Below are 14,892 nucleotides of genomic sequence, written 5' to 3' on the forward strand. Positions count from 1 at the left end.
CTTCTGTGTGCACAGCGAGATCTATAAATAAGTGTTTTTGTCTATTTTGGTGGAGAGGACCTTGCCTGTCCCCACTCATGCCTTCCCAGAAGAGTTGAGGATGTAGTGTCTTGCCCACAGTTTCAGAATGGGATGGTCAAAAAGTGCATGCTGTATCGGTGTAATGTTTGGGTGCCCGTTTAATTTAGGTAATGTATCACAGACGTGTGGGTCACTCTGTTGAGGAAAAATAAAAGAAGGGAAGGAGAGAAGGGATAGACATTTCATCTTGAAGGAGAAAGAGAGATGACAGGAGAGACTGAAGGAGAGGTGGCGTTCTAGAGAGATGGCTGAAGACTGATAGAAGTATTTGTCATCACCGGGAGAGATGAGAAGAGGAGAGTAAGACGAACCCAGGGATGAGCGAGAGAGAGACAGAGCGAAGGAGAGAGGAGAAGGGACACGAAGAGAGATGGAGAGGGGTTCAGGGGGCATAATAATGACAAAATGACAAGAGGATGATCGAAGCATGGGTCATGTTTACCCACAGGAGAGGCAGAGTGAGAGAGATGGCGGAGAGTCTGGAGGCGGAGAGGCGACAGCAGACTGAAGGGTCACTCTGTTTACGGGGAGAAGGAGAGATTGAGGGATATTGATGTGAGGAGGGAGGAGAGAGATGAGGAGAGACAGCTTGGGATGGAGAGAGAGCCTCTGGCTCTGAAAAGAGAAAGGGATGACGAGGCCAAGGAGGGACAGAAATGATGAGAGCCTGAGAGGAGGGGGAAACAGTCACAGAGGGAAGAGATGAAGGGAAGAAAAGAGGAAAACAGAGAGAGAGAGAGAAGCTGAAATCCAGTGAGAATATAGACTCCACTGCACAGAGGCACTTCTTTGATGCCCTGGAAAAATGCAGGAGAGATGAGGGGTCCACTCTGCAGCAAATGTACTAGTTTTTATCCAGATGAGGGAGTCTACAGGGAGGGAAGGAAGAAGAGACCGAGAAGCATGAGTGATTTATCAGTGTGTTAGGTACAGACGGAGGGAGAGAGGTGGTTGTTAGAGAAGGCTCTGTCCGGAGATCAGAAAGAAAGAGATGACGGCATCTGTAAAAGATGGGCCTCGAATGTGAATGAAGAGAAGACCAAGATCAGGGTCGTCCAGAAAAAGCTTGGACCTGGTCCACATGCAGAAGTATACTTACTTACTTACTTACTTACAGGGCCGGATTGAATGGTCAGGTTAGCCAAGGCTTTTTGGGGGGCCCTATACCCACATTTCGATTTTTGGTAAACAAACAAAATTACTTAAATACCACCTAATCATTATAATACTCATTAATTTTGTTAAATATATATTTAATCTTATCTATTTATATTTCAGTATTCATTCGCAATTGGTTAACTTATGTTGTGCATATCCAAAAATGAATAAATAAATATTGAAATAAAGTTTTCAACTGGAGATTCTTTAAGATTTTCATACTTTTCATTATTTTAAAATGTACGTTTAACATTATGTAAAGTAAGCAGATAGTTTCTTCTCTGTCCGGGCCCCCTAGTTTTTGGTTTTGTTAGTTCCTGTTTTATTTTATAAGTTCTCTCCTCCTGTTTTACTTTTTACTTCTTGCCTTTGTCCTTTTCCTGCCTTTTTCCTAGTCGCCTGTGTTTCATTTGTTAATGAGTCCCTGTCTAAGCTATGTCAGGTCGTCTGTTTTGTTTTCCTCACGTCAGTCCTGCCTGTGTTTCCAGTGTTTCTTCGATTTGTACTTTATTTAGCTTTAATATTTTTGTAGTTATTTATTCTCAGATTTGCCCCTGCCTACTCCTTCTGTTTTTGCTGACGGCGTTTTGTGCTTGAATTTTGGTTTACAGCTTTGTTTTAATAAAGCTTGCTGTTTGTTCCTCACCCTGCCTGCCTCCTGAGTGTCTTGCGTTTTGGTCCGAACTATTTTTGTATACGTAAACATTTCCTCTCTCAGCTCTAAGTCGCATTTCCACATCTACAGTACAAGAAAAACTGAAGGTAAACCTACAGGGGATCTGTGGAACAACACTGTGTTGTGATGGACGCTGGTTGTTAGATTATGCCAGTGGACATTTTTAAGCTAACGTCAGCTATTGTTGCTCACTGAGACAAGGCACTTGAGAGTGTGCATAAAGTCACATCCTTTGGACTGTCCCTGCAAAGTCCTTCACAAACAAATCTACAAAATCATCCACAGGCTTGTATAGGCCACCAACAGAGACGAGGAGGGTCTCATGTTTTACGTCACGTTACAATCCGCTCACATACGGCCAATAAAAAAAAGTGATTTATACGTGTTGTTGATACAAATTGTTACGAAAGGCCCCTTTAAAAGTTATGTCGAACTGAACTGAAAACAGCAGGTGGCAGATGGGATGGGAACTATGACGAGATGTCAAAATCTGTCCATGAGAGTACAGAAAAACAATTCAGACGGACTGTCAGTTCTGCCAACAGTAAGACAGACGGGGAAACAAACCCAAATACCAGAGTCAAAATGAAACTAAATTCAACACTTGCTTACAATTACATTATATTGTTAAACCGGCTCACTTAACATAAATCTTCTTTTTGTTTGTTTCTTGCATTCTAAGTTACATTCATGCCGCAACCGCTGCCCAACATGCTTTAGCAATATTTTCTTTTTCATTTTGGTGTTGCAAGAAAAAGGCATATTTCAATTTGGAAAAGGAAATGAGCGAGGGAGATGAAGTGTCAGAGGGGTGACTCCTTGCCTGCAGAGAGAGAGTGATGGCTGAGCGAGAAACACATGAGTGAGGGAGACGACGGCAGAGAAAATGCTGAGTCACTCCGTTTGGGAGGAAAATGGTGGTAATGAGCGATGGTGGGGCAGCCAGGAGTGGGTGAGAATAGATAAAGGAGGCGAAGGGCGGAAAACGAGGGGAAAAGGGGGGAACGGAGAGATGCAGGGAGAGAGGAGTGAGGGAAGAGAGGAGAATAGTTAAGAGGGAGTGGTGGGACTGAGGTCATACTTTTGTTGGCATTAGACATATGTAGGTCATCCCTCTCTCTCTCCCCTCAGACGATTTCAAAGCACACCTGTTTCTGACTGGTAATGACAACATGTTGGAATGTGCCTCCAGTGTGTGTATGTGTGTGGCATGTTTAGTAGCGATACAACAATTCCTCCAAACTACAGTAAACAAAGAAATAGTTTGTCTTGTTTTCATCTCATGCCCCCATCGACTGGACACTGTTGTCAATTCCAAAACCTTTAAAATGAGATCACATTTTGGCGGTGTGTCTTGTTTCGGTGTTCAATTTCATCTCTCAATACTGACTCCTGACCTCTGACTTCTCTCAATTCTACTGAAGGCGTTAATCTTTTTTAAAGATGGTCATGAATATATACAGCCATTCTTTAAAAAAAATGGCTCAGCAGTTTCCTGAAACAGCTGGGCACTGTAGTTTTTTCGCAAATGTTACTCAAACAAGAGTGAATAGTGCATTTGTTGGGGACTACTTTTAGTTGCGGATTAATATACATTTGTGGAGCAACGTTTGACAGAAAAACTACAGTGCCCATGTTCATTATAATGAAGGAAGATGTCTCATAGTGCAATAGCGTGACTCAATGTGTATTAAATTTTGTGTTCTGTAATTATGTATTTAGTTTTATTGACAGCAATCGGTGGCACAGAAGAATAAGCTTTTTGCCTCTAATATAGACAATTCTTATTATCAATTCAACGACTAACGACAAATTCAGTGTCCTTAATGACTCTGTAAGGACACACCCACCCTCCCCTCCAGTTAGTTAGAACTGAAGAAACCTTTTGGTGAAACGTCTTCAAGAAACTGAAACAAGTCCAGTTGCCTACGATACAGCGCTAAGAATTAACATGACCTGGATGACTGAGAACCTTCATCAACATGATCAATTCAATGCTTTTGTTGGGCCAAATTATCCAAATGCTCAATCCACATAGAAATGTAGAGAGTCCATATTTAGAAACGGTGCCTTCAAACGAGCCGTCAGGACTTCCGTATGGTTCTGATGTCACAACTACACAGTCACCGCCCTCAGCAATGGCCCCAGCCCAGCTGTGGTAGTAAAACACTGACTGAGCTGATGTGGAAACCCAGTGGGTGGGTTCCTACATGTTAGTTTGTCAGCTTGTTTGTTTGTTGATTGTACCTTGCTGATGTGGTTTTATCTCAAAATGGTTTGCATGAACAGTATCACGAGAATCTAAGCGAAATATGGCATGACTATACACTTAAATGAATCGGCCTATTTGTTGTGTTAGCTGTGTTTGTATTGTTTGGTGAACCAGCCAAATGTGGTGGTTCGGGAAAGGTTATGGACAGATTATGGTCATGATTAAAAGAAGAAACACTTGGTTAAGAATAATGAAAACACAGTTTATAACATTTTATGTTTTACCCTGTCTGCTGCTGCACATACAGTATGAGCAGGAGAGGCAGCGCAGCAGTAAGTGCATGTGGGTGCGAGAGATATAATAAAAGACTGCAAATTAAAGAGTGTGTGCTTGTATGTGTGTGTTTGAAAGAATAACAACAACAGAGGGTGTGAAGCTGAACAAAGAGAAAAGAAGCCACTATGGTCTATAGTTTAGAGTGTCCTGCAAGTCAGCAGCTATATGCCGGCACTTCATTAAACATAACCCATGGAGGCATTCTCACTGTTCGCTGAATACTGACCGGGCCAAGAAACAATTCAACAATATCCATGACTTTTCTTGGGCTTGTGTTCCAGGTGTCTTTCATGCATTAGCTTTACGTAAGTGTGTCCCCCTGTTGGACCTCCCTCTCGTGCCAAAATGTGTGACTGACTTCCTCTTGGCCTGATTCAAATGGGCTCTTTGTTAAATGAACAGATAGTATTATCAGGGCAATGAGCCTAAATGACATAATCTTTTACAGTCTCGTAGTTATGATACCCTTCAGCTTGCTATATCTCTGACGCCGGCGTGGAGAAATTCAAACCCAATAGTCGGACACAGAAGGGTGGTGCCACAGTGATCTGTCACCCTCGTTTAAACTAGATAAACTTCATCAGGGTGGAGGGTGCCAGTAGTGTTCATTCATTTAGCTGTTAGTGACAACAGGAAAATTGATGCAGCGCATTGAACATTTTTCTTCCAAAACTTTGTGTCAAGGAGAAAACAATTAACCCTCAACATACTATAAAACTGTTTATATGCTATTTAGTCCTGTATGACACAAAGCCACTTGTAAAATATTCTCTCTACAGCCAATGCGATGTCAAGCATGTTTGATAGCTAAGCTAAATTACATGAAACAATATCAGAATAAGTACAAATAAATATTTTGCTGATGTTTTTAAAAATGCACACATACAGAAGGTGCTTAAATAATTGCAATCCATGACTCACAGTAAGCGGAAAGCTCCTGCTGCACTGCTTTCTGTGAGACACTCAGGCATGTTGCACCTCTGATCAGCTGATTGAAAACACCTGCCTCACTACATCACTGGAGAGTGGCTGGAAGAGTTTAGATTCTAAGTTGGACTGGCATTCAAAGTTGTGTAAGGCTAAATCTCTTTAGTCTACAGTAATGTGAAAAATGTAAACATAGAAAAAATGATGCCCTGTAGTGCTGTGCAGTGCGGTCTTATTGACATGATGTCAGATAACAGCATCTCTGGAAACAGGAAAAGTTTATTTCTCTTGGAGAAAAAAGTCAGAAATTCCTCTCTTACTTTTGTTTTTAGAGTCAACACATTAAAGTATACTTTCTAAAATAGCTAAAAACATGGACAAAGTTGAAAAGTTTCCATTCATTTCAATAATATGAACTGATTTTGTTTTCAACATCATTGCATAAATACCTTTTTAAGTGAGCTGTTTATTTGGAAAATATCAAGATGCTTTTCTTCAGGAAGCTGTAAGCAGAACTGGGTCTCTTTTTTCTGGCAAGAAATCTGGCAACTCTCACCAAGGTCAACATTTAACTTTAAAACACTGACACAGGCAGAGTGTCACTAACTGTGTGAGTCACTTAACTCATGGTGCAAAAATGTCTTTTACCACAGAGTAAACGTAATTAGAAACATTTGTAAAGAATAACACATCTAATGATCTAACGAGTGCATAACAGGTGGCACAGTTTGGCTTATGGCTACAATATATATTTCATATATGTTGAAAACTTATATATTTCTCTCAATTCAACATATAGACATTTTGTATGTTATAAAACCTATATCTCACTCTCATGTATGTCATATATTACATTTCTGGGGAGAATGTCCATGTATTTGATACAATGTTTTTAAAAAAACCTTTATATTGTAAGAAATTTAACAGGTTTGAGTTTTATCGAAGCACATGAATCTCTCCTCAGTGCAAGGATGGTGTTTACAGTATATGAGATATGGTGTATATGCATTAAGTAAATGTGTTTGCAAACCCCCTTTTCTGGTAAAAATAACCATGATGTTACATGTCATTTGACTGGTCCTGGGAGAGACCTGGCAGTTTGAGTTTCCTTTCCAGCTCTTTAATCTTTGTTTCTCACCTCTCACAAAGTCCCAGCATCACTCAATAAAGTTACTCAGAAGTTTGAGGTTTGAAGTTTTTTATATATATATCACCTGTGCAGACAATCCCACTCCCTTTATTGCCTCACTCAGACTATAAGGAAAATGCATGAATCAATCGCTTTTTTATTTCATGTTTCATTTTTTCACCTGAAAGGAAATGATGATCTTTGCAACGCAGACAACCACAAGACTGGAGGAGAGGGAAGGCCTTTTTGTGCCATTGTCACTTGTCACAACAACAGATTGCAGAAGCAGCCTGGGGAATATTTTGAACAACAGAGCTCTTTTCAGTTGTGTTGCAACTAAGAAGTGTGACATAACTCAGAAAAAAAAAAAAAAAATCCATCATGCTCTTTTTGTTTCTCACTGTAGGCATAATAGTATCTCATTATTACAATAGACGCATCATAATGACTTGTCCCACATACACTGCTGCGCTTCTTGTGGTTTAATTTCCAGTCTCAGATCTCCACTAACAAACAGAAGAAGCGAGTGTTGGTGTTGGTGGTCAGAGGTTAAAGGGTGCACTCTGGTCATCGTCCAGATGACAAGATAACTGTGTCACGGTGGATCCTAAGGCCAGAGTATACGTTTTGAATTTTCCCAACTTGAAATGTTTAGGAACGCTTGATCTGCCCAGCATATTGAAGTCGGCAGCAGCCAGTGAATCTGAATCACTTTGGTAAGTAGAGTTGGCAGGCTGACTCCTCTGTTTGTCTGTCTGTCTAAATATGAGCCGAGTGCTTCAGGGGATATTTCCACTCCTCTCTCCTCCTTTTCACTCTTTTTTGGGTCTTGCTGTCCTTATCCCCACTCTCATCCCCCTTCCTCTTTTTCACTTTCTTGTCCTTCTTCTGTTCAGTGATCCTTTCTTACGTCAATTCTTCCTTTTGTTCTCATCTGTCCTTAATCTCTGCGTGAGATGCCCTAGCTGAGGTTATTTTATTCTTCAAGAAGCGCGGCTATTTCTGAGGTGACCTGAAAAGGCATCATCAACATGACAGCAACATAATACACATTTCCTTTAGGTTAGTTTGAATTTGAGAAGAGGATTAGCTCATGGTTAAAGTTTGGCAGCGTCGTACTAATGAGTTGAACCCCTTTGATTACATATGGTTCACATCAGGCCTGTATATAATCCTCTGAATTGAAGTTGTATTTCTATAAGTCAGATGAAGGTAACGGTTTACGGTGTGTTTGGAGAGGGCAAGATGAGAAATTCTGACGGTCACTTAACACGTTCACTTGCACACCATGATCGTAAACATCATCCTTTGCCCTTTCCCCGTACTCACATGCTGAACACAAACATGTGGCTCTTTCACACATGACATCACACTGATTGCACACACACACACACACATAAACACCACACACACACACAGACACCACCCACCAGTCGTGAGTTGAGTCAGTACCCCTCAGGACTGCTGACTCAAAAGCCTCTCCTGTTAAATCTCTGATGGCACTGTTTGCACTCCCTTTACCCTGCCACACACACACACACACACACACACACACACACACACACATGCACACACACAGCAAATGTTAATGTGCCCAGATTAATCTCCCCATGCACACAATCACAGAGTGACATGCACACACGTACTAAAGCATGCTTGAATTCACCCTCACACTTACGTATTAAGCACACACTCAACACTTGCTCAAATTCACGCATGAGCAAACACACACACACACACACACACATCTGTGCACAAAGACACATTGATCTGATCATGTCTTCGACTTGCACAGCGCAGTGGGCAAGATTTTCGCATTAATGTGGTAAACAGTATTGTTTGCAGCTCTAGTACTGATCCAAAGTGTGTTTGTTTTTTTGTACTTCTTTTCAGGGTTTTCCAGCCCTGCTTCAGTGGTGGAGAGCCCAGACTGAGGATTTTCAGGGAATTTTATTCAGCTTCACTTGGTTTTATTTGATTGTCATTGGAATTTTACACACATTTCTGGTCCCTTGATGATCAATCCTACTGACTTTAATGATCCTTGACTTTTCCTCTAGTGCCAGCATGACCTTGACATTCATAGTATCGACAGCTGTTGGATAGACATTCATGTTTCCTTCAGGGTGAATTCTATTACCTTTTGGTGATCCCTGAAAGGGGCACTATGTGGTTTACGAGAGTTTGTAAAATACGACAGTTTGTTCATTTAGTTTGTTTAAACATGAAGCTCAATCAATTAAGATCAATCAATGTCTCGTCTGATTAAAATTTCTTCCCCAAAACTACACAGTGTAAAGCTGTTTTAAGCGTTGTAGTCATTGTAACTAACAGTCCCCTCCCTCGTCTCTATGTATGTCACACTTACACTACTCCTTTCTTTTTGTTCGAGGCAGCTCCCTTTGCCTCTTTCTTCAAGTGTTTTTCATCGCTTGGCCTGTTTGAAAGCATAAGCTGTCACGCGGAGCGCTGAAATATGTAGCATAAACAGGAGCAAATATAGAGTTATTTAACCACGCGGCCACCTTTGGATGTGTAAGTGCAGTTCTGTTGTGTCAGTGTGCAGGTGTAATTTCGCAAGCAATATGGCCAGAGCAGAGAGGATGGCCTCTGGCTCATTAGTTGCAAGTTCAAGATGACTGTTTGCTGTAGGAGCCTGTGTTTTCTTGTTTTAATAGAGGCAGCTGCTTAAGCTGTATGTCTCGGTTAAGTTAGCTGTCAACGTTAGCGGCCAAAAGTCTGGACAGCTGCTACCTGTCAGGTAATGTATCGTTGGTTTCTGTTTATGGTCAGATCATCAGGTCCCAACATGGCGCCAGGCCACTTAAAAGTTCACAAAGCAACGTTTGTGTACATGCGTTGCTGTTTAAATGCTGTTGTGTACGTGCATTTCTTGCATCTAATAGTTTGTGCTACACAAATCATTTTAATGGCTTCGTGCTGGTGTCATTTCTGCTTTCATGTTTCCTTCAGTTCTTATTGGCAAATGCATCTGAAATGAAAGTGTTTATCAAATGTAGCTGAAAACCTTTGAACATCTGAGTCTGAGAACGTCACATCACACAGGGGAACGCGCGGCTCTTCAGTGCGGCTCTGCGAACAAGAGAGTCAGAAACAACTTGGGGCGCACTAAAAGTGTCTGCAGTCATGAACTGAGCGTGAGTGTTTTCTGTTTTGATGGCATCAGTGTTTCTGTGTCGAGGATTAAAACTGTTCTTTTGCACGCAATGTGGAAAGGATCTCATATGCATCGCCAACAGCAGATTGTTTTGCTTTGGATTTATATGATAAAATAATATACACACAACACACTTGTGAAAATATACTTAAAGAAACACAGATAACCAAAACAAAGATCACAGATTCCATAGAGTGTGTGACATGGATGTGAGGACCCTGACCGCGCTCCTACACAAATTCACATGCAGAAACACACACAAACATAAACATTTAATCTGCGTTCTTGATCAAGTCCAGAAAGTTTACTCACACGAGGCCACTTTCTTTCTCTTTTCTGTAATCAACTTTTCATTGAACTTGTCACATGAAAACTGTCGTACACAAGGTCCCACAGACAAGAATTCTTATATATATAAACAGCATTTAACACAAGCTATTTACATACTATATACACATTATATCAATGCAAGAAAAAATGGGTTACAAACATAGTGGATGCCCCAATTTATGAACTACTGCTCAATATCCCTAAAATAATTCAACCATTATTTTATGGTTAAAAATGTGTGCGTTTCTCCGCCTCTCTCTACCTGCACCTCATCCCCTCGTTAGTTTAGTTTGTATTTAAGTCCAGTCTTTAGTTCTGTCTTTGTCAAGTAATCTGTGGTGTCCCTCGATCCTGCTGTTCAGTCAAACCTGTTCCCGTTTATTTTTAATTAAGGTTATGCAACTGATCTTCCAGCCTGTAGTCTCTTGCGTGAAAATATTACAACATGGGCACAAGAAAACCATTGTCAACACAGTTTGTTTATTATTATATTCTGCTTTTACTTACGGAGTCATCACTGAATAAAAATAAGGTGGGCTGCTTTGGAAATGGGAATTCCAGGATATTTTCAAGACACTTAGTCAGCTTAGACCAAAGATTAGATACAGAGGGGCATTCCCAGAAAACCTGGAGGTGCAGTATGCACCAACAGCATTCTGACTACATTTGGTACAGTTTAGACTATTTGTGAGCTTTATTTTTGTCACATTTATGCAAAAATGGGCCCAAACGCAAGACACGCACAAAAGTAGACAGGTAAATGGACTAAGAGCCAACTTTAATGCTGGTAACGTCCAAAATCCAACAAACAAAAGGGGTAGGCAACAAAAAGGCAAGCAAAGGAAAAGCGATACAAAAACCAGAAAACCACGAGGAACAAATCAGGAACACAGGGAACACAGGAGGACCAGGGAGCAGGCACAGGAGCACAGGAGACGGGGATAAAATAGACACAAAAGGATATAACAACAAAATAAAACAGGATATACTGACCGCGTCTGTATGGTGTGGCCTGTAAATGTATGCACAAACTCACAGTGAATGAGCTGACGTGCTGTTTTCTTTTCATGAGATAAATATCAATCCAAACTGTGTCCCAGACAAGTTCAAGGTCCTGTCCCTCAAAGTCATGTTTCCAAGATTCGGTAATCCCCAAAGTTTTAAGAAGCAACTTTCATTATTTTCACATTTCACGCTAATTAAAATTTTTGGCAAAGATAATCCTTCTTGTACTTCAGCATCCTTCCTCAGCATTAAACACGCTGTAGAAAAAGATGCGACACTGCAGATCACACTCTGGCTTCAGCTACAACCAGCTGCAGGCTTCCTTTAGGTTATTCTATGTGCCATAAGATCCATAAGTCACTGCTTTTCTGCAAGTCACTGCAGAAGAGACTGTCAGCTCAACGCCACTGGTGTTAAAGTATTGTAACATTTAAGCTAGAACAGACTCAAGGGGGTGAAGGTATATTTAGTATATCTGGTGCTCTCTCCATAAGTCATTGTGCAGTGAGGAGAACCGCTTCAGTGACTTTAATATAAATGTAGGCTGCGACAGAGACAAGGGAATAAGAAGACATCACCACTAACTGGGGATTGATATTATCCTGCCTTTATTGTGAGTCTGAAATGGCAGTCTTTCCATTTCCTCTTGTCGATGCTCTTTCTCTTAACTCCCTCCTTCTGTTTCTCTCCCTTTTATTCCATCTCCCACCCTGCCTCCCGCCCTCCGAAGAAGATAAAATTGAGATTACATTAGCAAGACCTCCTTTCGTGTCTCTCAGAGGAGGAGAGCATAATTACTGTGCCTGGGCCTTCGCCAGAGTCCCTCAGCTCTTCTTGTGTTTTAAGAAACCTAATTTTCACAGCTGCACCGACACGCTTGAGTTAAAAAAAATATATGAAAATGTTTTCAGGAAATCTTAGAAAATTAACTGATGTATAGACGGTATTATAAGTGTTTTACATGTTATAACAGCAGAGGTATATGAGGAGTCCCCTAATCTTTAGATACACTCATTCATTCCTCTGTTTAAGTGTTTTGAAGTGTAACTTTAACAAGACACTTTTTACCCCTTTTAATGCTAAATCTAGGTGGGAAAAATACAGTTAAAGGACTGGTGTGAAGGATTAAGGGGGGTCTTTTGGCAGAAATTAAATATAATATTTATAATTATGTTTTTATTAGTGTATAATCAACTGAAACTGAGATTCGCTGTGTTTTTGTTACCTAAGAATGAGTCTTTTATGTCTCCAAAGGGAGCACGTCTTCTTCCAAAGAGATGTTTCTACAGCAGCCAAAAATGGACAAACCAAACTTGTCAAAACAACAAGCCTGAGGTGGCACTGGTGGTGCATCTTTATTTATTTGGACTGATACATCAGTGGCCTTCAAACTCTTCACATCGAGCTGTCAAATTATGATAATTAATCAATTGATCTAATCTGTAAAAGTATAACAATTAATTTAATTTGTTTATTGACCTTCAGTGACTGGGACAAGTGTGTTGCCACATACCACAGCATATACAGCCTTAGCTTATTTCCAATGCCCATCTGTAGAGGAGGATTTACTTAAAGGCACCTTACAATTCCCCTTGTTACTGAGTCAAGAGGAGACTGATTATGTAGGTATTTATAGATCTGGGCTATACACGGCGACAGAGGTGGCAAAGGTACACACATTCTTTCCTCCTGTTGAAGAACAGATACTTGTGTAAAAAGAAGACTGGCAAAAGTAGAAGTACTGGTTCAACTTCTTTACTCAAGTAAAAGTCAGAAAGTACAGTCTCTGAAATGTACTCAAAGCATAAAAGTAAAAAGTATAAAGCATCCCTCAGAAAGACATTTCTACCGCCTATTTCTGTGCAAAGCTAACTATACTTCACATCATATTTGTCATGGTTTGAGTTTTTGGTTTAGTTATTTCCTGTTTTATTTTGTAGTTCTCTCCTAATGTGTCATTTTTCACTTTCCAGTTCCTCCCTTTGTCTGTTTTCCCACCATTGTTCTGTGTACACCTGTATCTCATTAGTAAATCACCTCCTGTGTATTTAAGCCAGTATTTTCCCCTCACTCTTCATCGGTTCGTCTGTTTTGCTCCTGTGTTTTGACTGTCTGCCTTTGCTTCAATGGACTTTACTCTGCTTGCTTTTGTTACTTGCCTTTTGTATTTTGGTTTTTGGACCATCAACTCTCATTAAAGCTCACTTTTGCCTGTCTCCGTATCTGCATTTCAGTCTTCACCACTTTGCAACCGTGACGGTACGAACCAACCAACAAACATGGACCCAGCAGACACAGGTGTACACTTAAAAAGGACAGGAAAACAGACAAAGGGAGGAAGGGGGAAGTGAAAGATTACACATGATGAGAGAACCACAAAGTAAAACAGAAACCATGACACTATTGATATAATTCAAAGACTATCAAACTTAAAAGCAGAATCAGTAGGATTTGTTCGAGCTATTCGTAAACACACCAGAAAGATAGCTATTGTTGAGTCTCAGTCTCTTCTGATGTTGGTAAAATAATTGATAATTCCCCTCAAATGCACTATTTAAAGAAAGGAGCCTAAAGTAAGGAGCCTATTTTAAAAATGTAAGGAGTAGGAAGTATACAATAACTCAAATCAGAGTGTATGAAACTCTGGTCAAGACTTTTTGAGAAAATCCCTTTGATTTCATGACACTTGGATGTGCTTTATTTGGACTGTAAACTCTGTGATACAAGCCTCGTGCCTCCCTCAGACTGTGTATTATTATGGCTTCCTGATACTAACCAGCTCTCTCTCTCTCTCTCTCTGTGTCGTGGCGTCTTTTATTGCTCCCTCACTGAGCTTTTCACTTTCATCTTTTATTATGGTTTCGTCTCCTCGTAGATATTCATTTCTCTTACTCTCTCTCTTATCTCTGTATCTTTGACTCTCTCTCTCACACACACGTGCACATAAAACACACAGACATTGGGTGTAGGGATATATCCTCCCTAATGAGATACAACAATATCTTGAACCAGCTCACACACATAAAAACACACACACACATAGAGAGAGAGAGAGAGAGAGAGAGAGGGAGTATGAGACATGCCCTCAGAGCTCTGCAGCTTGTGATAATGTCTGTCTCTTCCAATTAGGCACTTCTATCTCTGTAATGTTTTCCACACTCCTTGCCCTCTTTTTCCTCTTCAGTCTGTCCCTTTTCCCCCTCCTCTCTTTCTCATTTATTCTCTCTCTCTAAGCCCCCGCTATCAGCCTGTAACCTGTCTCTGACACAAAACAGATGTCTCTCCATCCCCTCCGTCCTCCTCTCTATCTCTTCCTGCTCCTTCGCCTGTCTTTCCTTTTACCTCTCCTTCACCTGCCTTCGGTTCTCAGCGCTATATTTCCTTTCTCTCTGCCCTTTTTCTCACTGCCTTCTGTCTGATTTCGTCTCACATTTTTCTGTGTCTCCGGGATAGCATCAGCAGCGTAATGATTTCCAGAGGACAAAGCGCTCAGACGAACTTCTGCATGACACACTTTGACAGAAAAGTCATTCGTGAACAAACAAACTCTCAATGCTGCTAGTCTGCCACTTGACTGTAACTCCGTGTTCCACTTTTTGATCGCCTTCTTTCATTCCTTCTCTCTCTGCGTTTGTTTTTCATTCATTCAAACGCTGATTGATCAGACATCTAACTCAATTAAAGAATAATTTACCCCTCCTGTCTGTGTCTTCGCTCCAGAGAGATGAGCACATACATCCCTTTATCCATCTACCCCGCAGCCATCTGTCCCTGTCCACAATTCTCCGCTCAGATCGTTCCAACGTTATTGTTTTCTGCTCAAGAATCCTCAAACCAGACTCTTGAGCATCTTAAAAATC

This window comes from Pagrus pagrus, assembly GCF_965226575.1.
Source record: "Pagrus pagrus genome assembly, chromosome: 9".
Lineage (NCBI taxonomy): Eukaryota > Metazoa > Chordata > Actinopteri > Spariformes > Sparidae > Pagrus > Pagrus pagrus.